The sequence below is a fragment of the Oncorhynchus keta genome, chromosome 15 (genome assembly GCF_023373465.1).
Source record: "Oncorhynchus keta strain PuntledgeMale-10-30-2019 chromosome 15, Oket_V2, whole genome shotgun sequence".
NCBI lineage: Eukaryota > Metazoa > Chordata > Actinopteri > Salmoniformes > Salmonidae > Oncorhynchus > Oncorhynchus keta.
In genome coordinates this window covers 10,147,623-10,174,221 of record NC_068435.1, presented here as the reverse complement: position 1 = coordinate 10,174,221, position 26,599 = coordinate 10,147,623, and the positions used below count along the sequence as shown (strand labels likewise).

The following is a 26,599-nucleotide window of genomic DNA, read 5'->3' as shown; positions in this document are numbered from 1 at the left end:
AAATCTACCATTGATATGCATATCCTAGTTTCTGGGCCTGAGTAACAGGCAGTTTACTTAGGGAACGTTTCTCATCCAGGTGTCAAAAAACTGCCCCCAAGCATACATTAAACTACCTGTTCGAAGACTGACAATAACATAATTTCATTTAGGATTTTGCAGTGTGTCAGGTTCTTGTGAGAGACTATTTTCATCAAAAGCAGCATTGGTTTGTTCGTTTCCATGCGAGATTAGTACTGTAAAGCCACATTGGTACTTGTGCTGATTCACTGAGTAAAGGCGGCAGAGATTGCACACATAAAAACCATGACCACGACGTGAGTTGAACACGCAACCTTCTGATCTGGAGTCAGACGCGCTACCATTGCGCCACGAGGTCTTTGACTTCTAACATCTTTGGAGAGGATGCCTAGTTCAGATTTCGATGACTGTATAATTTGGAATGGAGGCCTGGTTCTATGGGGAAATGAACCATCTGACAATGCCACCCCCATCAGCACGTGCCTCTGCCCGGCAGGTTAAGTGCATGAAAACAAGCCTGAAACAAAGTCTAAAGACTGTTGACATCTAGTGGTAGCCATAGGAACTGCAATCTGGGTCCTAACCCATTAGAAACTCAAAAGGCATTCAATTGAAAACTACCCACATCAAAACAATCCCACCTCCTGGATACATTTTCCTCAGGTTTTTCGCCTGCCATATCAGTTCTGTTATACTCAGAGACATTATTTCAACAGTTTTGGAAACTTTAGAGTGTGTTCTATCCAAATCTACCATTGATATGCATATCCTAGTTTCTGGGCCTGAGTAACAGGCAGTTTACTTAGGGAACGTTTCTCATCCAGGTGTCAAAAAACTGCCCCCAAGCATACATTAAACTACCTGTTCGAAGACTGACAATAACATAATTTCATTTAGGATTTTGCAGTGTGTCAGGTTCTTGTGAGAGACTATTTTCATCAAAAGCAGCATTGGTTTGTTCGTTTCCATGCGAGATTAGTACTGTAAAGCCACATTGGTACTTGTGCTGATTCACTGAGTAAAGGCGGCAGAGATTGCACACATAAAAACCATGACCACGACGTGAGTTGAACACGCAACCTTCTGATCTGGAGTCAGACGCGCTACCATTGCGCCACGAGGTCTTTGACTTCTAACATCTTTGGAGAGGATGCCTAGTTCAGATTTCGATGACTGTATAATTTGGAATGGAGGCCTGGTTCTATGGGGAAATGAACCATCTGACAATGCCACCCCCATCAGCACGTGCCTCTGCCCGGCAGGTTAAGTGCATGAAAACAAGCCTGAAACAAAGTCTAAAGACTGTTGACATCTAGTGGTAGCCATAGGAACTGCAATCTGGGTCCTAACCCATTAGAAACTCAAAAGGCATTCAATTGAAAACTACCCACATCAAAACAATCCCACCTCCTGGATACATTTTCCTCAGGTTTTTCGCCTGCCATATCAGTTCTGTTATACTCAGAGACATTATTTCAACAGTTTTGGAAACTTTAGAGTGTGTTCTATCCAAATCTACCATTGATATGCATATCCTAGTTTCTGGGCCTGAGTAACAGGCAGTTTACTTAGGGAACGTTTCTCATCCAGGTGTCAAAAAACTGCCCCCAAGCATACATTAAACTACCTGTTCGAAGACTGACAATAACATAATTTCATTTAGGATTTTGCAGTGTGTCAGGTTCTTGTGAGAGACTATTTTCATCAAAAGCAGCATTGGTTTGTTCGTTTCCATGCGAGATTAGTACTGTAAGGGAATACCCCCCTGTATTGGACAAAAATGAATGGCATGTCATTGGCATCGGACAAACCATATACACATTGGCCAATACCACCCAATTCGGCGTTGATTCATCCAAAGTGTATTGCAAATGCCATATGGTAATTGCCAGTTGTAACACTTTAAAAATTCAACAGGGGGCAAATGCGCTCCACCGGGGTTTTTCATATTGGATATGTAACCCAAATCAATGTCCAAAAGTAAAATTTTGAAAAATGAACTTTTTTCAAAAACTTATCACCCCTTAAAAAAGTGCTTTCTGGACCGTTTTTCGAAATTCTTTCGATTTTTTTGTCAATTACACATGTGTAAGAACTGTATGAATATACTTTTGTCCAATTTTATTATCATAATTTTTTTTTTAATTTTTTTATATGCGCATAAGGAATATGTTTTGTCCAATTCCAATATGATTTCATAGGAAGTCAAAAGTCAAAAGTCAAAAATGTCAAAATTTTGTAAAAACTTCACACACCCATAAAAAGTGCTTTCTGGACCGTTTTTCGAAATTCTTTCGATTTTTTGTCAATTACACATGTGTAAGAACTGTATGAATATACTTTTGTCCAATTTTATTATCATAATTTTTTTTTTTTTTTACATGCGCATAAGGAATATGTTTTGTCCAATTCCAATATGATTTCATAGGAAGTCAAAAGTCAAAAGTCAAAAATGTCAAAATTTTGTAAAAACTTCACACACCCATAAAAAGTGCTTTCTGGACCGTTTTTCGAAATTCTTTCGATTTTTTGTCAATTACACATGTGTAAGAACTGTATGAATATACTTTTGTCCAATTTTATTATCATAATTTTTTTTTTTTTTTTTACATGCGCATAAGGAATATGTTTTGTCCAATTCCAATATGATTTCATAGGAAGTCAAAGTCAAAAGTCAAAAATGTCAAAATTTTGTAAAAACTTCACACACCCATAAAAAGTGCTTTCTGGACCGTTTTTCGAAATTCTTTCGATTTTTTGTCAATTACACATGTGTAAGAACTGTATGAATATACTTTTGTCCAATTTTATTATCATAATTTTTTTTTTTTTTTTTTTTTTTACATGCGCATAAGGAATATGTTTTGTCCAATTCCAATATGATTTCATAGGAAGTCAAAGTCAAAAGTCAAAAATGTCAAAATTTTGTAAAAACTTCACACACCCTTAAAAAGTGCTTTCTGGACCGTTTTTTGAAATTCTTTCAATTTTTTTGTCAATTACACATGTGTAAGAACTGTATGAATATACTTTTGTCCAATTTTATTATCATATTTTTTTATATATTTTTTTAAATTGTGCATAAGGATTTTTTTGTGGGCCAAATGACGTAAGAAATTTGACATGCTCAAAAATCCTGCAGAAATGCAAAATTGACTGGCCTGATGAACTCGGGATGGCCGGGCAGTGATAGTTGTTCCTTTCCATCACTCGTTGTGTTGACTTCATCATGTCCATTTTGTGATGTTTTTTCACTATATAATCATATTGCAAGTGCACGTGCATTTGCAATATGTTTCAATGTGCATTTACCATATGAAATTTGACCTTGCTCAAAAATGCAAAATTGACTGGTCTGATGAACACAGGATGGCCGAGCAGTGATAGTTGTACATTTCCATCACTCGTTGTGTTGATTTCATCATCTCCGTTAGGTGATGTTTTTACACTATAGAATCATATTGCAAATGCACGTGCATTGTTGTGCAACTGGTAACCCAAAAATAAAAATATGGTTGTAAATGCATTTACCGGTCATTCTGATATTAATGCTCGCTATGGGAACACAGGATGGCCGGGCAGTGATAGTTGTACATTTCCATCACTCGTTGTGTTGATTTCATCATGTCCATTAGGTGATGTTTTTACACTATAGAATCATATTGCAAGTGCGCGCGCATTTGCAATATGTTTCAATGTGCATTTACCATATGAAATTTGACATGCTCAAAAATGCAAAATTGACTGGTCTGATGGACACAGGATGGCCGAGCAGTGATAGTTGTACATTTCCATCACTCGTTGTGTTGATTTCATCATGTCCATTAGGTGATGTTTTTCACTATAGAATCATATTGCAAGTGCGCGCGCATTTGCAATATGTTTCAATGTGCATTTACCATATGAAATTTGAAATGCTCAAAAATGCAAAATTGACTGGTCTGATGGACACAGGATGGCCGAGCAGTGATAGTTGTACATTTCCATCACTCGTTGTGTTGATTTCATCATGTCCATTAGGTGATGTTTTTACACTATAGAATCATATTGCAAGTGCGCGCATTTGCAATATGTTTCAATGTGCATTTACCATATGAAATTTGACATGCTCAAAAATGCAAAATTGACTGGTCTGATGAACACAGGATGGCTGAGCAGTGATAGTTGTACATTTCCATCACCTGTTGTGTTGATTTCATCATGTCCATTTGTTTATGTTTTCTCACTTTTGCAAAGTCACTGTGCATTTGCAATATGGTTCAATGGGCAGGTACCATCACGAATTTGTCATGCTATAAAAATCCTGCAGGAATGTGAAATTGACTGGTCTGATGAACACAGGATGGCCGAGCAGTGATAGTTGTACATTTCCATCACTTGTTGTGTTGATTTCATCATGTCCATTAGGTGATGTTTTTTCACTATAGAATCATATTGCAAATGCACGTGCATTGTTGTGCAACTGGTAACCCAAAAATTAAAATATGGTTGTAAATGCATTTACCGGTCATTCTGATATTAATGCTCGCTATGGGAACACAGGATGGCCGGGCAGTGATAGTTGTACATTTCCATCACTCGTTGTGTTGATTTCATCATGTCCATTAGGTGATGTTTTTACACTATAGAATCATATTGCAAGTGCGCGCGCATTTGCAATATGTTTCAATGTGCATTTACCATATGAAATTTGACATGCTCAAAAATGCAAAATTGACTGGTCTGATGGACACAGGATGGCCGAGCAGTGATAGTTGTACATTTCCATCACTCGTTGTGTTGATTTCATCATGTCCATTAGGTGATGTTTTTTCACTATAGAATCATATTGCAAGTGCGCGCGCATTTGCAATATGTTTCAATGTGCATTTACCATATGAAATTTGACATGCTCAAAAATGCAAAATTGACTGGTCTGATGAACACAGGATGGCTGAGCAGTGATAGTTGTACATTTCCATCACCTGTTGTGTTGATTTCATCATGTCCATTTGTTTATGTTTTCTCACTTTTGCAAAGTCACTGTGCATTTGCAATATGGTTCAATGGGCAGGTACCATCACGAATTTGTCATGCTATAAAAATCCTGCAGGAATGTGAAATTGACTGGTCTGATGAACACAGGATGGCCGAGCAGTGATAGTTGTACATTTCCATCACTTGTTGTGTTGATTTCATCATGTCCATTAGGTGATGTTTTTTCACTATAGAATCATATTGCAAATGCACGTGCATTGTTGTGCAACTGGTAACCCAAAAATTAAAATATGGTTGTAAATGCATTTACCGGTCATTCTGATATTAATGCTCGCTATGGGAACACAGGATGGCCGGGCAGTGATAGTTGTACATTTCCATCACTCGTTGTGTTGATTTCATCATGTCCATTAGGTGATGTTTTTACACTATAGAATCATATTGCAAGTGCGCGCGCATTTGCAATATGTTTCAATGTGCATTTACCATATGAAATTTGAAATGCTCAAAAATGCAAAATTGACTGGTCTGATGGACACAGGATGGCCGAGCAGTGATAGTTGTACATTTCCATCACTCGTTGTGTTGATTTCATCATGTCCATTAGGTGATGTTTTTCACTATAGAATCATATTGCAAGTGCGCGCGCATTTGCAATATGTTTCAATGTGCATTTACCATATGAAATTTGACATGCTCAAAAATGCAAAATTGACTGGTCTGATGAACACAGGATGGCTGAGCAGTGATAGTTGTACATTTCCATCACCTGTTGTGTTGATTTCATCATGTCCATTTGTTTATGTTTTTCACTTTTGCAAAGTCACTGTGCATTTGCAATATGGTTCAATGGGCAGGTACCATCACGAATTTGTCATGCTATAAAAATCCTGCAGGAATGTGAAATTGACTGGTCTGATGAACACAGGATGGCCGAGCAGTGATAGTTGTACATTTCCATCACTTGTTGTGTTGATTTCATCATGTCCATTAGGTGATGTTTTTTCACTATAGAATCATATTGCAAATGCACGTGCATTGTTGTGCAACTGGTAACCCAAAAATTAAAATATGGTTGTAAATGCATTTACCGGTCATTCTGATATTAATGCTCGCTATGGGAACACAGGATGGCCGGGCAGTGATAGTTGTACATTTCCATCACTCGTTGTGTTGATTTCATCATGTCCATTAGGTGATGTTTTTACACTATAGAATCATATTGCAAGTGCGCGCGCATTTGCAATATGTTTCAATGTGCATTTACCATATGAAATTTGACATGCTCAAAAATGCAAAATTGACTGGTCTGATGGACACAGGATGGCCGAGCAGTGATAGTTGTACATTTCCATCACTCGTTGTGTTGATTTCATCATGTCCATTAGGTGATGTTTTTTCACTATAGAATCATATTGCAAGTGCGCGCGCATTTGCAATATGTTTCAATGTGCATTTACCATATGAAATTTGACATGCTCAAAAATGCAAAATTGACTGGTCTGATGGAACACAGGATGGCCGAGCAGTGATAGTTGTACATTTCCATCACTCGTTGTGTTGATTTCATCATGTCCATTAGGTGATGTTTTTCACTATAGAATCATATTGCAAGTGCGCGCGCATTTGCAATATGTTTCAATGTGCATTTACCATATGAAATTTGACATGCTCAAAAATGCAAAATTGACTGGTCTGATGAACACAGGATGGCTGAGCAGTGATAGTTGTACATTTCCATCACCTGTTGTGTTGATTTCATCATGTCCATTTGTTTATGTTTTCTCACATTTTGCAAAGTCACTGTGCATTTGCAATATGGTTCAATGGGCAGGTACCATCACGAATTTGTCATGCTATAAAAATCCTGCAGGAATGTGAAATTGACTGGTCTGATGAACACAGGATGGCCGAGCAGTGATAGTTGTACATTTCCATCACTTGTTGTGTTGATTTCATCATGTCCATTAGGTGATGTTTTTTCACTATAGAATCATATTGCAAATGCACGTGCATTGTTGTGCAACTGGTAACCCAAAAATTAAAATATGGTTGTAAATGCATTTACCGGTCATTCTGATATTAATGCTCGCTATGGGAACACAGGATGGCCGGGCAGTGATAGTTGTACATTTCCATCACTCGTTGTGTTGATTTCATCATGTCCATTAGGTGATGTTTTTACACTATAGAATCATATTGCAAGTGCGCGCGCATTTGCAATATGTTTCAATGTGCATTTACCATATGAAATTTGACATGCTCAAAAATGCAAAATTGACTGGTCTGATGGACACAGGATGGCCGAGCAGTGATAGTTGTACATTTCCATCACTCGTTGTGTTGATTTCATCATGTCCATTAGGTGATGTTTTTTCACTATAGAATCATATTGCAAGTGCGCGCGCATTTGCAATATGTTTCAATGTGCATTTACCATATGAAATTTGACATGCTCAAAAATGCAAAATTGACTGGTCTGATGAACACAGGATGGCTGAGCAGTGATAGTTGTACATTTCCATCACCTGTTGTGTTGATTTCATCATGTCCATTTGTTTATGTTTTTCACTTTTGCAAAGTCACTGTGCATTTGCAATATGGTTCAATGGGCAGGTACCATCACGAATTTGTCATGCTATAAAAATCCTGCAGGAATGTGAAATTGACTGGTCTGATGAACACAGGATGGCCGAGCAGTGATAGTTGTACATTTCCATCACTTGTTGTGTTGATTTCATCATGTCCATTAGGTGATGTTTTTCACTATAGAATCATATTGCAAATGCACGTGCATTGTTGTGCAACTGGTAACCCAAAAATTAAAATATGGTTGTAAATGCATTTACCGGTCATTCTGATATTAATGCTCGCTATGGGAACACAGGATGGCCGGGCAGTGATAGTTGTACATTTCCATCACTCGTTGTGTTGATTTCATCATGTCCATTAGGTGATGTTTTTACACTATAGAATCATATTGCAAGTGCGCGCGCATTTGCAATATGTTTCAATGTGCATTTACCATATGAAATTTGAAATGCTCAAAAATGCAAAATTGACTGGTCTGATGGACACAGGATGGCCGAGCAGTGATAGTTGTACATTTCCATCACTCGTTGTGTTGATTTCATCATGTCCATTAGGTGATGTTTTTCACTATAGAATCATATTGCAAGTGCGCGCGCATTTGCAATATGTTTCAATGTGCATTTACCATATGAAATTTGACATGCTCAAAAATGCAAAATTGACTGGTCTGATGAACACAGGATGGCCTGAGCAGTGATAGTTGTACATTTCCATCACTCGTTGTGTTGATTTCATCATGTCCATTAGGTGATGTTTTTTCACTATAGAATCATATTGCAAGTGCACGCGCATTTGCAATATGTTTCAATGTGCATTTACCATATGAAATTTGACATGCTCAAAAATGCAAAATTGACTGGTCTGATGAACACAGGATGGCCGAGCAGTGATAGTTGTACATTTCCATCACCTGTTGTGTTGATTTCATCATGTCCATTAGTTGATGTTTTTACACTATAGAATCATATTGCAAGTCACTGTGCATTTGCAATATGTTTCAATGTGCATTTACCATATGAAATTTGACATGCTCAAAAATGCAAAATTGACTGGTCTGATGGACACAGGATGGCCGAGCAGTGATAGTTGTACATTTCCATCACTCGTTGTGTTGATTTCATCATGTCCATTAGGTGATGTTTTTACACTATAGAATCATATTGCAAGTGCGCGCGCATTTGCAATATGTTTCAATGTGCATTTACCATATGAAATTTGACATGCTCAAAAATGCAAAATTGACTGGTCTGATGAACACAGGATGGCTGAGCAGTGATAGTTGTACATTTCCATCACTCGTTGTGTTGATTTCATCATGTCCATTTGTTTATGTTTTCTCACTTTTGCAAAGTCACTGTGCATTTGCAATATGGTTCAATGGGCAGGTACCATCACGAATTTGTCATGCTATAAAAATCCTGCAGGAATGTGAAATTGACTGGCCCGATGAACTCGGGATAGCTGGGCAGTGATTCTGGTTCATCTCCATGGCTCGTTAGGGTTGATTTCAGAATGTCACTTTTGGTGATGGTCCCTCTCCGTTTAAACATATTGCTAATGTACAAAAGTCAACTAGCAAGTCAGTGTCCATCAGTCAATTAGATGTCATTTTGACACCAAACTGATACCAATTGACACCAAACCCACTTTTTCCAACTCATTTAGAAGCCAACTATCATATATGTCAGAGCAGGCCCATAATTCACAGCGCCTTTAGTTTAAAACATAATAAAAACGTAAAACACATAGTTACGTTCTAGCTGCGGGTCCAGGTCAGACATTATGTGAAGGCCTATGTGAGGCGACCCCGAATCCCGAGTTTCGGCTCGATAGGTCCTTCGGTGCCCGAGTAAAACCCTAATTGGTGCTGAAAATCCACTTTTTCCATGCCTTGCTATGGGGTCCTTGAATGAGCTATCGGACCGAAACGTTGGGGTCCGTCTCTATGGGCCGAGCCGGTTCCAATGCACCTAGTCTTGTGTCTCTGAGACTTTTCTAAATGTCGCCATTTTCGTAATGGTCAAAATGAATTGAAATCATTGCAAATGTACGAGGCTATTTCTCGGTCCGAGAACCTTCTAGAGCCACCTAACTCACCACGCACTATCGACCCGAGGTCTAGAACAGGTTTCTAAAGTTTCGGAACTCTAGGTCTGACGGTTCTTTTTAGCTCGAACAAAGCTAACTATTGGAGGCACTGTCTGTCTCTACAACCCCCAATACGTCCCTCCTTCCAAGTTGTGTGTCTGTGTGATTTAGTTTTCCTTTGAAATTTTATGGGAAAAATGACTGATTTACAGTTCATGGGGGTTGCCTAATCACACATATGAAGTTTTGGACAGATCTGACTTTTTAACCCCTCGAAACAGCCCCTGAGACACCAATTAAGGCACTTCCGGTTGGCACAGGAAGCTATAAGTCAACACATATCCTCACTGGGCTATGCTTTTACAGAATCCTGTGTTTTAAGTCCTTACGTTAAGAATTGACTGATTTACACAGGGTTGAATGCACTATGTCTATCAAACTGCAGGCAGGTAATGGAAAAACACTTTTAGGGTGATTTTAACCACTTCCGGTTGGTCCAGGAAGCCTAGAATCAACACAGGTAGACCTCATACTGGCCTGATGGACTGTTATCAAAGACAGGTTCATACGGCATTCATAACCCATATAGACTTCAGGTTGAATTTAGGGGTGCAGGCAATGTATTCCTATGGGGAGAGAAGTCAATGCAAACTATTTGAAGTAAACACCTTCTTTTAACTATTAAGGGTTAATGCCACACGGTCAACGTTAGGCTTGCACGGATCGGAAGGACCTTAGGAACGTACCTGAGGTCGAATTGTGCTTCTCACCCTAACGGTTCTCTCACTGTCACCCAAAAGCAAATGACATTGAGGGCCAGGCTTCCTTTTGCGCCTTCTTTTTTTCAAGGTCGCTGCACTCAGAGCGAGCTACGGTCAAGCGGGGCGTCTCGTTGAACTCTGCACAGCCTGGAGACTATGGTGATGCCATTTTTTGTGTTGATTTCAGAATGCCATTTTGGTGATGGTCCCTCTCCGTTTAAACATATTGCTAATGTACAAAAGTCAACTAGCAAGTCAGTGTCCACCAGTCAATTAGATGTCATTCTGACACCAAACTGATACCAATTGACACCAAACCCACTTTTTCCAACTCATTTAGAAGCCAACTATCACATATGTCAGAGCAGGCCCATAATTCACAGCGCCATTAGTTTAAAACATAATAAAAACGTAAAACACATAGTTACGTTCTAGCTGCGGGTCCAGGTCAGACATTATGTGAAGGCCTATGTGAGGCGACCCCGAATCCCGAGTTTCGGCTCGATAGGTCCTTCGGTGCCCGAGTAAAACCCTAATTGGTGCTGAAAATCCACTTTTTCCATGCCTTGCTATGGGGTCCTTGAATGAGCTATCGGACCGAAACGTTGGGGTCCGTCTCTATGGGCCGAGCCGGTTCCAATGCACCTAGTCTTGTGTCTCTGAGACTTTTCTAAATGTCGCCATTTTCGTAATGGTCAAAATGAATTGAAATCATTGCAAATGTACGAGGCTATTTCTCGGTCCGAGAACCTTCTAGAGCCACCTAACTCACCACGCACTATCGACCCGAGGTCTAGAACAGGTTTCTAAAGTTTCGGAACTCTAGGTCTGACGGTTCTTTTTTAGCTCGAACAAAGCTAACTATTGGAGGCACTGTCTGTCTCTACAACCCCCAATACGTCCCTCCTTCCAAGTTGTGTGTCTGTGTGATTTAGTTTTCCTTTGAAATTTTATGGGAAAAATGACTGATTTACAGTTCATGGGGGTTGCCTAATCACACATATGAAGTTTTGGACAGATCTGACTTTTTAACCCCTCGAAACAGCCCCTGAGACACCAATTAAGGCACTTCCGGTTGTCACAGGAAGCTATAAGTCAACACATATCCTCACTGGGCTATGCTTTTACAGAATCCTGAGTTTTAAGTCCTTACGTTAAGAATTGACTGATTTACACAGGGTTGAATGCACTATGTCTATCAAACTGCAGGCAGGTAATGGAAAAACACTTTTAGGGTGATTTTAACCACTTCCGGTTGGTCCAGGAAGCTTAGAATCAACACAGGTAGACCTCATACTGGCCTGATGGACTGTTACCAAAGACAGGTTCATACGGCATTCATAACCCATATAGACTTCAGGTTGAATTTAGGGGTAAAGGCAATGTATTCCTATGGGGAGAGAAATCAATGCAAACTTTTTGAAGTAAACACCATCTTTTAACTATTAAGGGTTAATGCCACACTGTCAACGTTAGGCTTGCACGGATCGGAAGGACCTTAGGAACATACCTGAGGTCGAATTGTGCTTCTCACCCTAACGGTTCTCTCACTGTCACCCAAAAGCAAATGACGTTGTGGGGCAGGCTTCATTTTGGGCCTACTTTTCTAATGGTCGCTGCGCTCAGACCGAGCGAGCTACGGTCAAGCGGGATATCTCGTTGAACTCGGCACGGCCTAGACATTATGTTTATGCCATTGCCTGCTCTCTGTGTCTTTAAGAACCACACTTTTTCACTCCATCCTTGCTGTGTGTGCGTGTGAGAGCTTTTCTTTGACATCTGCTGGGAGAAATGACTGATTTACAGTTCATGAGGGTTACCTAGTCACACATATGAAGTTTTGAAAAGATCTGACCTTTTAACCCATGGAAACTGCCACTGTGACACCATTAAAGGCACTTCCGGTTGGCACAGGAAGCTATAAATAAACTCATATCATGATTGGGGTATGCCTTTACAGAATCCCGAGTTTTAAGTCTTTACGTTAAGAACTGAGTTATTTACGGAGGGTTTAGTGAGTGTGTGTTATTTCAGAAAATCATAGAAAATCACAGAAATCTCGCAGAGCTCCGCAGCACACTTTAAAAAGATTCGTAAGAACAACCTGCAACTGGATCTGTAACCGTTGAAAAAAAAACACCTATCCGTGAACATCACCAAGGTGTCGTTGTACGATTTCTCTTAAATGACGATAGATAAATGGCTGGTTCTTTTTTTTATTGACACCGGAGGCTCCTTGACTTTGACGTGAAGTGGAAAAATAATTTCTCTATTTTCATTTTGGACCTTTAATCCCAGATAAATGGCCATAACTCAAAAACCGTTGAGGCCTAGACGCCATCTTGTTCGGGGCCAACTGCCCATTATGCCGCCCCTACGCTCACCGAGTTTCGGCTTCTAAATATTTTCAGTTTTCGAGATAAGGCCCCGTCGTGAATCGTGATGTTTTGTAGCAATAGCCATATGATTGCTTATGCCCTCTTGTGGGAATTTCCGGGACATGGGAAAAATGACATAAATCTTATTATTTTTGTAAAACGGAAACCGAATGTCCGACAACGTTCATTTGATGACTTCCTGGTAGGTCCGGCCCTGCCGCTCGGCCCGACGCCGTCCGCGAATTTTACAAACGATTTCGGACGTCTAGTAAGGGACCGTACATTTGCAATATGGACTTTCTCACTAACCATACAGGTACTGCCGAATTCTTCCCTTAAGGTATGTAAAGCCACATTGGTACTTGTGCTGATTCACTGAGTAAAGGCGGCAGAGATTGCACACATAAAAACCACGAACACGACGTGAGTTGAACACGCAACCTTCTGATCTGGAGTCAGACGCGCTACCATTGCGCCACGAGGTCTTTGACTTCTAACATCTTTGGAGAGGATGCCTAGTTCAGATTTCGATGACTGTATAATTTGGAATGGAGGCCTGGTTCTATGGGGAAATGAACCATCTGACAATGCCACCCCCATCAGCACGTGCCTCTGCCCGGCAGGTTAAGTGCATGAAAACAAGCCTGAAACAAAGTCTAAAGACTGTTGACATCTAGTGGTAGCCATAGGAACTGCAATCTGGGTCCTAACCCATTAGAAACTCAAAAGGCATTCAATTGAAAACTACCCACATCAAAACAATCCCACCTCCTGGATACATTTTCCTCAGGTTTTTCGCCTGCCATATCAGTTCTGTTATACTCAGAGACATTATTTCAACAGTTTTGGAAACTTTAGAGTGTGTTCTATCCAAATCTACCATTGATATGCATATCCTAGTTTCTGGGCCTGAGTAACAGGCAGTTTACTTAGGGAACGTTTCTCATCCAGGTGTCAAAAAACTGCCCCCAAGCATACATTAAACTACCTGTTCGAAGACTGACAATAACATAATTTCATTTAGGATTTTGCAGTGTGTCAGGTTCTTGTGAGAGACTATTTTCATCAAAAGCAGCATTGGTTTGTTCGTTTCCATGCGAGATTAGTACTGTAAAGCCACATTGGTACTTGTGCTGATTCACTGAGTAAAGGCGGCAGAGATTGCACACATAAAAACCATGACCACGACGTGAGTTGAACACGCAACCTTCTGATCTGGAGTCAGACGCGCTACCATTGCGCCACGAGGTCTTTGACTTCTAACATCTTTGGAGAGGATGCCTAGTTCAGATTTCGATGACTGTATAATTTGGAATGGAGGCCTGGTTCTATGGGGAAATGAACCATCTGACAATGCCACCCCCATCAGCACGTGCCTCTGCCCGGCAGGTTAAGTGCATGAAAACAAGCCTGAAACAAAGTCTAAAGACTGTTGACATCTAGTGGTAGCCATAGGAACTGCAATCTGGGTCCTAACCCATTAGAAACTCAAAAGGCATTCAATTGAAAACTACCCACATCAAAACAATCCCACCTCCTGGATACATTTTCCTCAGGTTTTTCGCCTGCCATATCAGTTCTGTTATACTCAGAGACATTATTTCAACAGTTTTGGAAACTTTAGAGTGTGTTCTATCCAAATCTACCATTGATATGCATATCCTAGTTTCTGGGCCTGAGTAACAGGCAGTTTACTTAGGGAACGTTTCTCATCCAGGTGTCAAAAAACTGCCCCCAAGCATACATTAAACTACCTGTTCGAAGACTGACAATAACATAATTTCATTTAGGATTTTGCAGTGTGTCAGGTTCTTGTGAGAGACTATTTTCATCAAAAGCAGCATTGGTTTGTTCGTTTCCATGCGAGATTAGTACTGTAAAGCCACATTGGTACTTGTGCTGATTCACTGAGTAAAGGCGGCAGAGATTGCACACATAAAAACCATGACCACGACGTGAGTTGAACACGCAACCTTCTGATCTGGAGTCAGACGCGCTACCATTGCGCCACGAGGTCTTTGACTTCTAACATCTTTGGAGAGGATGCCTAGTTCAGATTTCGATGACTGTATAATTTGGAATGGAGGCCTGGTTCTATGGGGAAATGAACCATCTGACAATGCCACCCCCATCAGCACGTGCCTCTGCCCGGCAGGTTAAGTGCATGAAAACAAGCCTGAAACAAAGTCTAAAGACTGTTGACATCTAGTGGTAGCCATAGGAACTGCAATCTGGGTCCTAACCCATTAGAAACTCAAAAGGCATTCAATTGAAAACTACCCACATCAAAACAATCCCACCTCCTGGATACATTTTCCTCAGGTTTTTCGCCTGCCATATCAGTTCTGTTATACTCAGAGACATTATTTCAACAGTTTTGGAAACTTTAGAGTGTGTTCTATCCAAATCTACCATTGATATGCATATCCTAGTTTCTGGGCCTGAGTAACAGGCAGTTTACTTAGGGAACGTTTCTCATCCAGGTGTCAAAAAACTGCCCCCAAGCATACATTAAACTACCTGTTCGAAGACTGACAATAACATAATTTCATTTAGGATTTTGCAGTGTGTCAGGTTCTTGTGAGAGACTATTTTCATCAAAAGCAGCATTGGTTTGTTCGTTTCCATGCGAGATTAGTACTGTAAAGCCACATTGGTACTTGTGCTGATTCACTGAGTAAAGGCGGCAGAGATTGCACACATAAAAACCATGACCACGACGTGAGTTGAACACGCAACCTTCTGATCTGGAGTCAGACGCGCTACCATTGCGCCACGAGGTCTTTGACTTCTAACATCTTTGGAGAGGATGCCTAGTTCAGATTTCGATGACTGTATAATTTGGAATGGAGGCCTGGTTCTATGGGGAAATGAACCATCTGACAATGCCACCCCCATCAGCACGTGCCTCTGCCCGGCAGGTTAAGTGCATGAAAACAAGCCTGAAACAAAGTCTAAAGACTGTTGACATCTAGTGGTAGCCATAGGAACTGCAATCTGGGTCCTAACCCATTAGAAACTCAAAAGGCATTCAATTGAAAACTACCCACATCAAAACAATCCCACCTCCTGGATACATTTTCCTCAGGTTTTTCGCCTGCCATATCAGTTCTGTTATACTCAGAGACATTATTTCAACAGTTTTGGAAACTTTAGAGTGTGTTCTATCCAAATCTACCATTGATATGCATATCCTAGTTTCTGGGCCTGAGTAACAGGCAGTTTACTTAGGGAACGTTTCTCATCCAGGTGTCAAAAAACTGCCCCCAAGCATACATTAAACTACCTGTTCGAAGACTGACAATAACATAATTTCATTTAGGATTTTGCAGTGTGTCAGGTTCTTGTGAGAGACTATTTTCATCAAAAGCAGCATTGGTTTGTTCGTTTCCATGCGAGATTAGTACTGTAAAGCCACATTGGTACTTGTGCTGATTCACTGAGTAAAGGCGGCAGAGATTGCACACATAAAAACCATGACCACGACGTGAGTTGAACACGCAACCTTCTGATCTGGAGTCAGACGCGCTACCATTGCGCCACGAGGTCTTTGACTTCTAACATCTTTGGAGAGGATGCCTAGTTCAGATTTCGATGACTGTATAATTTGGAATGGAGGCCTGGTTCTATGGGGAAATGAACCATCTGACAATGCCACCCCCATCAGCACGTGCCTCTGCCCGGCAGGTTAAGTGCATGAAAACAAGCCTGAAACAAAGTCTAAAGACTGTTGACATCTAGTGGTAGCCATAGGAACTGCAATCTGGGTCCTAACCCATTAGAAACTCAAAAGGCATTCAATTGAAAACTACCCACATCAAAACAATCCCACCTCCTGGATACATTTTCCTCAGGTTTTTCGCCTGCCATATCAGTTCTGTTATACTCAGAGACATTATTTCAACAGTTTTGGAAACTTTAGAGTGTGTTCTATCCAAATCTACCATTGATATGCATATCCTAGTTTCTGGGCCTGAGTAACAGGCAGTTTACTTAGGGAACGTTTCTCATCCAGGTGTCAAAAAACTGCCCCCAAGCATACATTAAACTACCTGTTCGAAGACTGACAATAACATAATTTCATTTAGGATTTTGCAGTGTGTCAGGTTCTTGTGAGAGACTATTTTCATCAAAAGCAGCATTGGTTTGTTCGTTTCCATGCGAGATTAGTACTGTAAAGCCACATTGGTACTTGTGCTGATTCACTGAGTAAAGGCGGCAGAGATTGCACACATAAAAACCATGACCACGACGTGAGTTGAACACGCAACCTTCTGATCTGGAGTCAGACGCGCTACCATTGCGCCACGAGGTCTTTGACTTCTAACATCTTTGGAGAGGATGCCTAGTTCAGATTTCGATGACTGTATAATTTGGAATGGAGGCCTGGTTCTATGGGGAAATGAACCATCTGACAATGCCACCCCCATCAGCACGTGCCTCTGCCCGGCAGGTTAAGTGCATGAAAACAAGCCTGAAACAAAGTCTAAAGACTGTTGACATCTAGTGGTAGCCATAGGAACTGCAATCTGGGTCCTAACCCATTAGAAACTCAAAAGGCATTCAATTGAAAACTACCCACATCAAAACAATCCCACCTCCTGGATACATTTTCCTCAGGTTTTTCGCCTGCCATATCAGTTCTGTTATACTCAGAGACATTATTTCAACAGTTTTGGAAACTTTAGAGTGTGTTCTATCCAAATCTACCATTGATATGCATATCCTAGTTTCTGGGCCTGAGTAACAGGCAGTTTACTTAGGGAACGTTTCTCATCCAGGTGTCAAAAAACTGCCCCCAAGCATACATTAAACTACCTGTTCGAAGACTGACAATAACATAATTTCATTTAGGATTTTGCAGTGTGTCAGGTTCTTGTGAGAGACTATTTTCATCAAAAGCAGCATTGGTTTGTTCGTTTCCATGCGAGATTAGTACTGTAAAGCCACATTGGTACTTGTGCTGATTCACTGAGTAAAGGCGGCAGAGATTGCACACATAAAAACCATGACCACGACGTGAGTTGAACACGCAACCTTCTGATCTGGAGTCAGACGCGCTACCATTGCGCCACGAGGTCTTTGACTTCTAACATCTTTGGAGAGGATGCCTAGTTCAGATTTCGATGACTGTATAATTTGGAATGGAGGCCTGGTTCTATGGGGAAATGAACCATCTGACAATGCCACCCCCATCAGCACGTGCCTCTGCCCGGCAGGTTAAGTGCATGAAAACAAGCCTGAAACAAAGTCTAAAGACTGTTGACATCTAGTGGTAGCCATAGGAACTGCAATCTGGGTCCTAACCCATTAGAAACTCAAAAGGCATTCAATTGAAAACTACCCACATCAAAACAATCCCACCTCCTGGATACATTTTCCTCAGGTTTTTCGCCTGCCATATCAGTTCTGTTATACTCAGAGACATTATTTCAACAGTTTTGGAAACTTTAGAGTGTGTTCTATCCAAATCTACCATTGATATGCATATCCTAGTTTCTGGGCCTGAGTAACAGGCAGTTTACTTAGGGAACGTTTCTCATCCAGGTGTCAAAAAACTGCCCCCAAGCATACATTAAACTACCTGTTCGAAGACTGACAATAACATAATTTCATTTAGGATTTTGCAGTGTGTCAGGTTCTTGTGAGAGACTATTTTCATCAAAAGCAGCATTGGTTTGTTCGTTTCCATGCGAGATTAGTACTGTAAAGCCACATTGGTACTTGTGCTGATTCACTGAGTAAAGGCGGCAGAGATTGCACACATAAAAACCATGACCACGACGTGAGTTGAACACGCAACCTTCTGATCTGGAGTCAGACGCGCTACCATTGCGCCACGAGGTCTTTGACTTCTAACATCTTTGGAGAGGATGCCTAGTTCAGATTTCGATGACTGTATAATTTGGAATGGAGGCCTGGTTCTATGGGGAAATGAACCATCTGACAATGCCACCCCCATCAGCACGTGCCTCTGCCCGGCAGGTTAAGTGCATGAAAACAAGCCTGAAACAAAGTCTAAAGACTGTTGACATCTAGTGGTAGCCATAGGAACTGCAATCTGGGTCCTAACCCATTAGAAACTCAAAAGGCATTCAATTGAAAACTACCCACATCAAAACAATCCCACCTCCTGGATACATTTTCCTCAGGTTTTTCGCCTGCCATATCAGTTCTGTTATACTCAGAGACATTATTTCAACAGTTTTGGAAACTTTAGAGTGTGTTCTATCCAAATCTACCATTGATATGCATATCCTAGTTTCTGGGCCTGAGTAACAGGCAGTTTACTTAGGGAACGTTTCTCATCCAGGTGTCAAAAAACTGCCCCCAAGCATACATTAAACTACCTGTTCGAAGACTGACAATAACATAATTTCATTTAGGATTTTGCAGTGTGTCAGGTTCTTGTGAGAGACTATTTTCATCAAAAGCAGCATTGGTTTGTTCGTTTCCATGCGAGATTAGTACTGTAAAGCCACATTGGTACTTGTGCTGATTCACTGAGTAAAGGCGGCAGAGATTGCACACATAAAAACCATGACCACGACGTGAGTTGAACACGCAACCTTCTGATCTGGAGTCAGACGCGCTACCATTGCGCCACGAGGTCTTTGACTTCTAACATCTTTGGAGAGGATGCCTAGTTCAGATTTCGATGACTGTATAATTTGGAATGGAGGCCTGGTTCTATGGGGAAATGAACCATCTGACAATGCCACCCCCATCAGCACGTGCCTCTGCCCGGCAGGTTAAGTGCATGAAAACAAGCCTGAAACAAAGTCTAAAGACTGTTGACATCTAGTGGTAGCCATAGGAACTGCAATCTGGGTCCTAACCCATTAGAAACTCAAAAGGCATTCAATTGAAAACTACCCACATCAAAACAATCCCACCTCCTGGATACATTTTCCTCAGGTTTTTCGCCTGCCATATCAGTTCTGTTATACTCAGAGACATTATTTCAACAGTTTTGGAAACTTTAGAGTGTGTTCTATCCAAATCTACCATTGATATGCATATCCTAGTTTCTGGGCCTGAGTAACAGGCAGTTTACTTAGGGAACGTTTCTCATCCAGGTGTCAAAAAACTGCCCCCAAGCATACATTAAACTACCTGTTCGAAGACTGACAATAACATAATTTCATTTAGGATTTTGCAGTGTGTCAGGTTCTTGTGAGAGACTATTTTCATCAAAAGCAGCATTGGTTTGTTCGTTTCCATGCGAGATTAGTACTGTAAAGCCACATTGGTACTTGTGCTGATTCACTGAGTAAAGGCGGCAGAGATTGCACACATAAAAACCATGACCACGACGTGAGTTGAACACGCAACCTTCTGATCTGGAGTCAGACGCGCTACCATTGCGCCACGAGGTCTTTGACTTCTAACATCTTTGGAGAGGATGCCTAGTTCAGATTTCGATGACTGTATAATTTGGAATGGAGGCCTGGTTCTATGGGGAAATGAACCATCTGACAATGCCACCCCCATCAGCACGTGCCTCTGCCCGGCAGGTTAAGTGCATGAAAACAAGCCTGAAACAAAGTCTAAAGACTGTTGACATCTAGTGGTAGCCATAGGAACTGCAATCTGGGTCCTAACCCATTAGAAACTCAAAAGGCATTCAATTGAAAACTACCCACATCAAAACAATCCCACCTCCTGGATACATTTTCCTCAGGTTTTTCGCCTGCCATATCAGTTCTGTTATACTCAGAGACATTATTTCAACAGTTTTGGAAACTTTAGAGTGTGTTCTATCCAAATCTACCATTGATATGCATATCCTAGTTTCTGGGCCTGAGTAACAGGCAGTTTACTTAGGGAACGTTTCTCATCCAGGTGTCAAAAAACTGCCCCCAAGCATACATTAAACTACCTGTTCGAAGACTGACAATAACATAATTTCATTTAGGATTTTGCAGTGTGTCAGGTTCTTGTGAGAGACTATTTTCATCAAAAGCAGCATTGGTTTGTTCGTTTCCATGCGAGATTAGTACTGTAAAGCCACATTGGTACTTGTGCTGATTCACTGAGTAAAGGCGGCAGAGATTGCACACATAAAAACCATGACCACGACGTGAGTTGAACACGCAACCTTCTGATCTGGAGTCAGACGCGCTACCATTGCGCCACGAGGTCTTTGACTTCTAACATCTTTGGAGAGGATGCCTAGTTCAGATTTCGATGACTGTATAATTTGGAATGGAGGCCTGGTTCTATGGGGAAATGAACCATCTGACAATGCCACCCCCATCAGCACGTGCCTCTGCCCGGCAGGTTAAGTGCATGAAAACAAGCCTGAAACAAAGTCTAAAGACTGTTGACATCTAGTGGTAGCCATAGGAACTGCAATCTGGGTCCTAACCCATTAGAAACTCAAAAGGCATTCAATTGAAAACTACCCACATCAAAACAATCCCACCTCCTGGATACATTTTCCTCAGGTTTTTCGCCTGCCATATCAGTTCTGTTATACTCAGAGACATTATTTCAACAGTTTTGGAAACTTTAGAGTGTGTTCTATCCAAATCTACCATTGATATGCATATCCTAGTTTCTGGGCCTGAGTAACAGGCAGTTTACTTAGGGAACGTTTCTCATCCAGGTGTCAAAAAACTGCCCCCAAGCATACATTAAACTACCTGTTCGAAGACTGACAATAACATAATTTCATTTAGGATTTTGCAGTGTGTCAGGTTCTTGTGAGAGACTATTTTCATCAAAAGCAGCATTGGTTTGTTCGTTTCCATGCGAGATTAGTACTGTAAAGCCACATTGGTACTTGTGCTGATTCACTGAGTAAAGGCGGCAGAGATTGCACACATAAAAACCATGACCACGACGTGAGTTGAACACGCAACCTTCTGATCTGGAGTCAGACGCGCTACCATTGCGCCACGAGGTCTTTGACTTCTAACATCTTTGGAGAGGATGCCTAGTTCAGATTTCGATGACTGTATAATTTGGAATGGAGGCCTGGTTCTATGGGGAAATGAACCATCTGACAATGCCACCCCCATCAGCACGTGCCTCTGCCCGGCAGGTTAAGTGCATGAAAACAAGCCTGAAACAAAGTCTAAAGACTGTTGACATCTAGTGGTAGCCATAGGAACTGCAATCTGGGTCCTAACCCATTAGAAACTCAAAAGGCATTCAATTGAAAACTACCCACATCAAAACAATCCCACCTCCTGGATACATTTTCCTCAGGTTTTTCGCCTGCCATATCAGTTCTGTTATACTCAGAGACATTATTTCAACAGTTTTGGAAACTTTAGAGTGTGTTCTATCCAAATCTACCATTGATATGCATATCCTAGTTTCTGGGCCTGAGTAACAGGCAGTTTACTTAGGGAACGTTTCTCATCCAGGTGTCAAAAAACTGCCCCCAAGCATACATTAAACTACCTGTTCGAAGACTGACAATAACATAATTTCATTTAGGATTTTGCAGTGTGTCAGGTTCTTGTGAGAGACTATTTTCATCAAAAGCAGCATTGGTTTGTTCGTTTCCATGCGAGATTAGTACTGTAAAGCCACATTGGTACTTGTGCTGATTCACTGAGTAAAGGCGGCAGAGATTGCACACATAAAAACCATGACCACGACGTGAGTTGAACACGCAACCTTCTGATCTGGAGTCAGACGCGCTACCATTGCGCCACGAGGTCTTTGACTTCTAACATCTTTGGAGAGGATGCCTAGTTCAGATTTCGATGACTGTATAATTTGGAATGGAGGCCTGGTTCTATGGGGAAATGAACCATCTGACAATGCCACCCCCATCAGCACGTGCCTCTGCCCGGCAGGTTAAGTGCATGAAAACAAGCCTGAAACAAAGTCTAAAGACTGTTGACATCTAGTGGTAGCCATAGGAACTGCAATCTGGGTCCTAACCCATTAGAAACTCAAAAGGCATTCAATTGAAAACTACCCACATCAAAACAATCCCACCTCCTGGATACATTTTCCTCAGGTTTTTCGCCTGCCATATCAGTTCTGTTATACTCAGAGACATTATTTCAACAGTTTTGGAAACTTTAGAGTGTGTTCTATCCAAATCTACCATTGATATGCATATCCTAGTTTCTGGGCCTGAGTAACAGGCAGTTTACTTAGGGAACGTTTCTCATCCAGGTGTCAAAAAACTGCCCCCAAGCATACATTAAACTACCTGTTCGAAGACTGACAATAACATAATTTCATTTAGGATTTTGCAGTGTGTCAGGTTCTTGTGAGAGACTATTTTCATCAAAAGCAGCATTGGTTTGTTCGTTTCCATGCGAGATTAGTACTGTAAAGCCACATTGGTACTTGTGCTGATTCACTGAGTAAAGGCGGCAGAGATTGCACACATAAAAACCATGACCACGACGTGAGTTGAACACGCAACCTTCTGATCTGGAGTCAGACGCGCTACCATTGCGCCACGAGGTCTTTGACTTCTAACATCTTTGGAGAGGATGCCTAGTTCAGATTTCGATGACTGTATAATTTGGAATGGAGGCCTGGTTCTATGGGGAAATGAACCATCTGACAATGCCACCCCCATCAGCACGTGCCTCTGCCCGGCAGGTTAAGTGCATGAAAACAAGCCTGAAACAAAGTCTAAAGACTGTTGACATCTAGTGGTAGCCATAGGAACTGCAATCTGGGTCCTAACCCATTAGAAACTCAAAAGGCATTCAATTGAAAACTACCCACATCAAAACAATCCCACCTCCTGGATACATTTTCCTCAGGTTTTTCGCCTGCCATATCAGTTCTGTTATACTCAGAGACATTATTTCAACAGTTTTGGAAACTTTAGAGTGTGTTCTATCCAAATCTACCATTGATATGCATATCCTAGTTTCTGGGCCTGAGTAACAGGCAGTTTACTTAGGGAACGTTTCTCATCCAGGTGTCAAAAAACTGCCCCCAAGCATACATTAAACTACCTGTTCGAAGACTGACAATAACATAATTTCATTTAGGATTTTGCAGTGTGTCAGGTTCTTGTGAGAGACTATTTTCATCAAAAGCAGCATTGGTTTGTTCGTTTCCATGCGAGATTAGTACTGTAAAGCCACATTGGTACTTGTGCTGATTCACTGAGTAAAGGCGGCAGAGATTGCACACATAAAAACCATGACCACGACGTGAGTTGAACACGCAACCTTCTGATCTGGAGTCAGACGCGCTACCATTGCGCCACGAGGTCTTTGACTTCTAACATCTTTGGAGAGGATGCCTAGTTCAGATTTCGATGACTGTATAATTTGGAATGGAGGCCTGGTTCTATGGGGAAATGAACCATCTGACAATGCCACCCCCATCAGCACGTGCCTCTGCCCGGCAGGTTAAGTGCATGAAAACAAGCCTGAAACAAAGTCTAAAGACTGTTGACATCTAGTGGTAGCCATAGGAACTGCAATCTGGGTCCTAACCCATTAGAAACAAAAGGCATTCAATTGAAAACTACCCACATCAAAACAATCCCACCTCCTGGATACATTTTCCTCAGGTTTTTCGCCTGCCATATCAGTTCTGTTATACTCAGAGACATTATTTCAACAGTTTTGGAAACTTTAGAGTGTGTTCTATCCAAATCTACCATTGATATGCATATCCTAGTTTCTGGGCCTGAGTAACAGGCAGTTTACTTAGGGAACGTTTCTCATCCAGGTGTCAAAAAACTGCCCCCAAGCATACATTAAACTACCTGTTCGAAGACTGACAATAACATAATTTCATTTAGGATTTTGCAGTGTGTCAGGTTCTTGTGAGAGACTATTTTCATCAAAAGCAGCATTGGTTTGTTCGTTTCCATGCGAGATTAGTACTGTAAAGCCACATTGGTACTTGTGCTGATTCACTGAGTAAAGGCGGCAGAGATTGCACACATAAAAACCATGACCACGACGTGAGTTGAACACGCAACCTTCTGATCTGGAGTCAGACGCGCTACCATTGCGCCACGAGGTCTTTGACTTCTAACATCTTTGGAGAGGATGCCTAGTTCAGATTTCGATGACTGTATAATTTGGAATGGAGGCCTGGTTCTATGGGGAAATGAACCATCTGACAATGCCACCCCCATCAGCACGTGCCTCTGCCCGGCAGGTTAAGTGCATGAAAACAAGCCTGAAACAAAGTCTAAAGACTGTTGACATCTAGTGGTAGCCATAGGAACTGCAATCTGGGTCCTAACCCATTAGAAACTCAAAAGGCATTCAATTGAAAACTACCCACATCAAAACAATCCCACCTCCTGGATACATTTTCCTCAGGTTTTTCGCCTGCCATATCAGTTCTGTTATACTCAGAGACATTATTTCAACAGTTTTGGAAACTTTAGAGTGTGTTCTATCCAAATCTACCATTGATATGCATATCCTAGTTTCTGGGCCTGAGTAACAGGCAGTTTACTTAGGGAACGTTTCTCATCCAGGTGTCAAAAAACTGCCCCCAAGCATACATTAAACTACCTGTTCGAAGACTGACAATAACATAATTTCATTTAGGATTTTGCAGTGTGTCAGGTTCTTGTGAGAGACTATTTTCATCAAAAGCAGCATTGGTTTGTTCGTTTCCATGCGAGATTAGTACTGTAAAGCCACATTGGTACTTGTGCTGATTCACTGAGTAAAGGCGGCAGAGATTGCACACATAAAAACCATGACCACGACGTGAGTTGAACACGCAACCTTCTGATCTGGAGTCAGACGCGCTACCATTGCGCCACGAGGTCTTTGACTTCTAACATCTTTGGAGAGGATGCCTAGTTCAGATTTCGATGACTGTATAATTTGGAATGGAGGCCTGGTTCTATGGGGAAATGAACCATCTGACAATGCCACCCCCATCAGCACGTGCCTCTGCCCGGCAGGTTAAGTGCATGAAAACAAGCCTGAAACAAAGTCTAAAGACTGTTGACATCTAGTGGTAGCCATAGGAACTGCAATCTGGGTCCTAACCCATTAGAAACTCAAAAGGCATTCAATTGAAAACTACCCACATCAAAACAATCCCACCTCCTGGATACATTTTCCTCAGGTTTTTCGCCTGCCATATCAGTTCTGTTATACTCAGAGACATTATTTCAACAGTTTTGGAAACTTTAGAGTGTGTTCTATCCAAATCTACCATTGATATGCATATCCTAGTTTCTGGGCCTGAGTAACAGGCAGTTTACTTAGGGAACGTTTCTCATCCAGGTGTCAAAAAACTGCCCCCAAGCATACATTAAACTACCTGTTCGAAGACTGACAATAACATAATTTCATTTAGGATTTTGCAGTGTGTCAGGTTCTTGTGAGAGACTATTTTCATCAAAAGCAGCATTGGTTTGTTCGTTTCCATGCGAGATTAGTACTGTAAAGCCACATTGGTACTTGTGCTGATTCACTGAGTAAAGGCGGCAGAGATTGCACACATAAAAACCATGACCACGAGTGAGTTGAACACGCAACCTTCTGATCTGGAGTCAGACGCGCTACCATTGCGCCACGAGGTCTTTGACTTCTAACATCTTTGGAGAGGATGCCTAGTTCAGATTTCGATGACTGTATAATTTGGAATGGAGGCCTGGTTCTATGGGGAAATGAACCATCTGACAATGCCACCCCCATCAGCACGTGCCTCTGCCCGGCAGGTTAAGTGCATGAAAACAAGCCTGAAACAAAGTCTAAAGACTGTTGACATCTAGTGGTAGCCATAGGAACTGCAATCTGGGTCCTAACCCATTAGAAACTCAAAAGGCATTCAATTGAAAACTACCCACATCAAAACAAT

The 26,599-nt window shown here is 41.3% G+C and overlaps 19 non-coding genes across 19 annotated transcripts; all 19 read right to left on the bottom strand.

Annotated features, from left to right (window-relative positions):
* Positions 1-307: 307 nt before the first annotated feature.
* On the bottom strand, positions 308-379 carry trnaw-cca (transfer RNA tryptophan (anticodon CCA)). The gene has a single exon. It is a non-coding gene; the product is annotated as a tRNA-Trp (tRNA).
* A 694-nt stretch (positions 380-1,073) lies between these two features.
* On the bottom strand, positions 1,074-1,145 carry trnaw-cca (transfer RNA tryptophan (anticodon CCA)). Its single transcript has one exon. It is a non-coding gene; the product is annotated as a tRNA-Trp (tRNA).
* Positions 1,146-13,230: 12,085 nt separating this feature from the next.
* trnaw-cca (transfer RNA tryptophan (anticodon CCA)) lies at positions 13,231-13,302 on the bottom strand. The gene has a single exon. It is a non-coding gene; the product is annotated as a tRNA-Trp (tRNA).
* A 694-nt stretch (positions 13,303-13,996) lies between these two features.
* On the bottom strand, positions 13,997-14,068 carry trnaw-cca (transfer RNA tryptophan (anticodon CCA)). Its single transcript has one exon. It is a non-coding gene; the product is annotated as a tRNA-Trp (tRNA).
* Positions 14,069-14,762: 694 nt separating this feature from the next.
* trnaw-cca (transfer RNA tryptophan (anticodon CCA)) lies at positions 14,763-14,834 on the bottom strand. The gene has a single exon. It is a non-coding gene; the product is annotated as a tRNA-Trp (tRNA).
* A 694-nt stretch (positions 14,835-15,528) lies between these two features.
* Positions 15,529-15,600, bottom strand: trnaw-cca (transfer RNA tryptophan (anticodon CCA)). Its single transcript has one exon. It is a non-coding gene; the product is annotated as a tRNA-Trp (tRNA).
* A 694-nt stretch (positions 15,601-16,294) lies between these two features.
* On the bottom strand, positions 16,295-16,366 carry trnaw-cca (transfer RNA tryptophan (anticodon CCA)). The gene has a single exon. It is a non-coding gene; the product is annotated as a tRNA-Trp (tRNA).
* A 694-nt stretch (positions 16,367-17,060) lies between these two features.
* trnaw-cca (transfer RNA tryptophan (anticodon CCA)) lies at positions 17,061-17,132 on the bottom strand. The gene has a single exon. It is a non-coding gene; the product is annotated as a tRNA-Trp (tRNA).
* A 694-nt stretch (positions 17,133-17,826) lies between these two features.
* On the bottom strand, positions 17,827-17,898 carry trnaw-cca (transfer RNA tryptophan (anticodon CCA)). Its single transcript has one exon. It is a non-coding gene; the product is annotated as a tRNA-Trp (tRNA).
* A 694-nt stretch (positions 17,899-18,592) lies between these two features.
* On the bottom strand, positions 18,593-18,664 carry trnaw-cca (transfer RNA tryptophan (anticodon CCA)). Its single transcript has one exon. It is a non-coding gene; the product is annotated as a tRNA-Trp (tRNA).
* A 694-nt stretch (positions 18,665-19,358) lies between these two features.
* Positions 19,359-19,430, bottom strand: trnaw-cca (transfer RNA tryptophan (anticodon CCA)). The gene has a single exon. It is a non-coding gene; the product is annotated as a tRNA-Trp (tRNA).
* Positions 19,431-20,124: 694 nt separating this feature from the next.
* trnaw-cca (transfer RNA tryptophan (anticodon CCA)) lies at positions 20,125-20,196 on the bottom strand. The gene has a single exon. It is a non-coding gene; the product is annotated as a tRNA-Trp (tRNA).
* Positions 20,197-20,890: 694 nt separating this feature from the next.
* trnaw-cca (transfer RNA tryptophan (anticodon CCA)) lies at positions 20,891-20,962 on the bottom strand. Its single transcript has one exon. It is a non-coding gene; the product is annotated as a tRNA-Trp (tRNA).
* A 694-nt stretch (positions 20,963-21,656) lies between these two features.
* On the bottom strand, positions 21,657-21,728 carry trnaw-cca (transfer RNA tryptophan (anticodon CCA)). The gene has a single exon. It is a non-coding gene; the product is annotated as a tRNA-Trp (tRNA).
* A 694-nt stretch (positions 21,729-22,422) lies between these two features.
* Positions 22,423-22,494, bottom strand: trnaw-cca (transfer RNA tryptophan (anticodon CCA)). The gene has a single exon. It is a non-coding gene; the product is annotated as a tRNA-Trp (tRNA).
* A 694-nt stretch (positions 22,495-23,188) lies between these two features.
* trnaw-cca (transfer RNA tryptophan (anticodon CCA)) lies at positions 23,189-23,260 on the bottom strand. The gene has a single exon. It is a non-coding gene; the product is annotated as a tRNA-Trp (tRNA).
* Positions 23,261-23,954: 694 nt separating this feature from the next.
* Positions 23,955-24,026, bottom strand: trnaw-cca (transfer RNA tryptophan (anticodon CCA)). The gene has a single exon. It is a non-coding gene; the product is annotated as a tRNA-Trp (tRNA).
* Positions 24,027-24,718: 692 nt separating this feature from the next.
* On the bottom strand, positions 24,719-24,790 carry trnaw-cca (transfer RNA tryptophan (anticodon CCA)). The gene has a single exon. It is a non-coding gene; the product is annotated as a tRNA-Trp (tRNA).
* Positions 24,791-25,484: 694 nt separating this feature from the next.
* Positions 25,485-25,556, bottom strand: trnaw-cca (transfer RNA tryptophan (anticodon CCA)). Its single transcript has one exon. It is a non-coding gene; the product is annotated as a tRNA-Trp (tRNA).
* Positions 25,557-26,599: the final 1,043 nt, after the last annotated feature.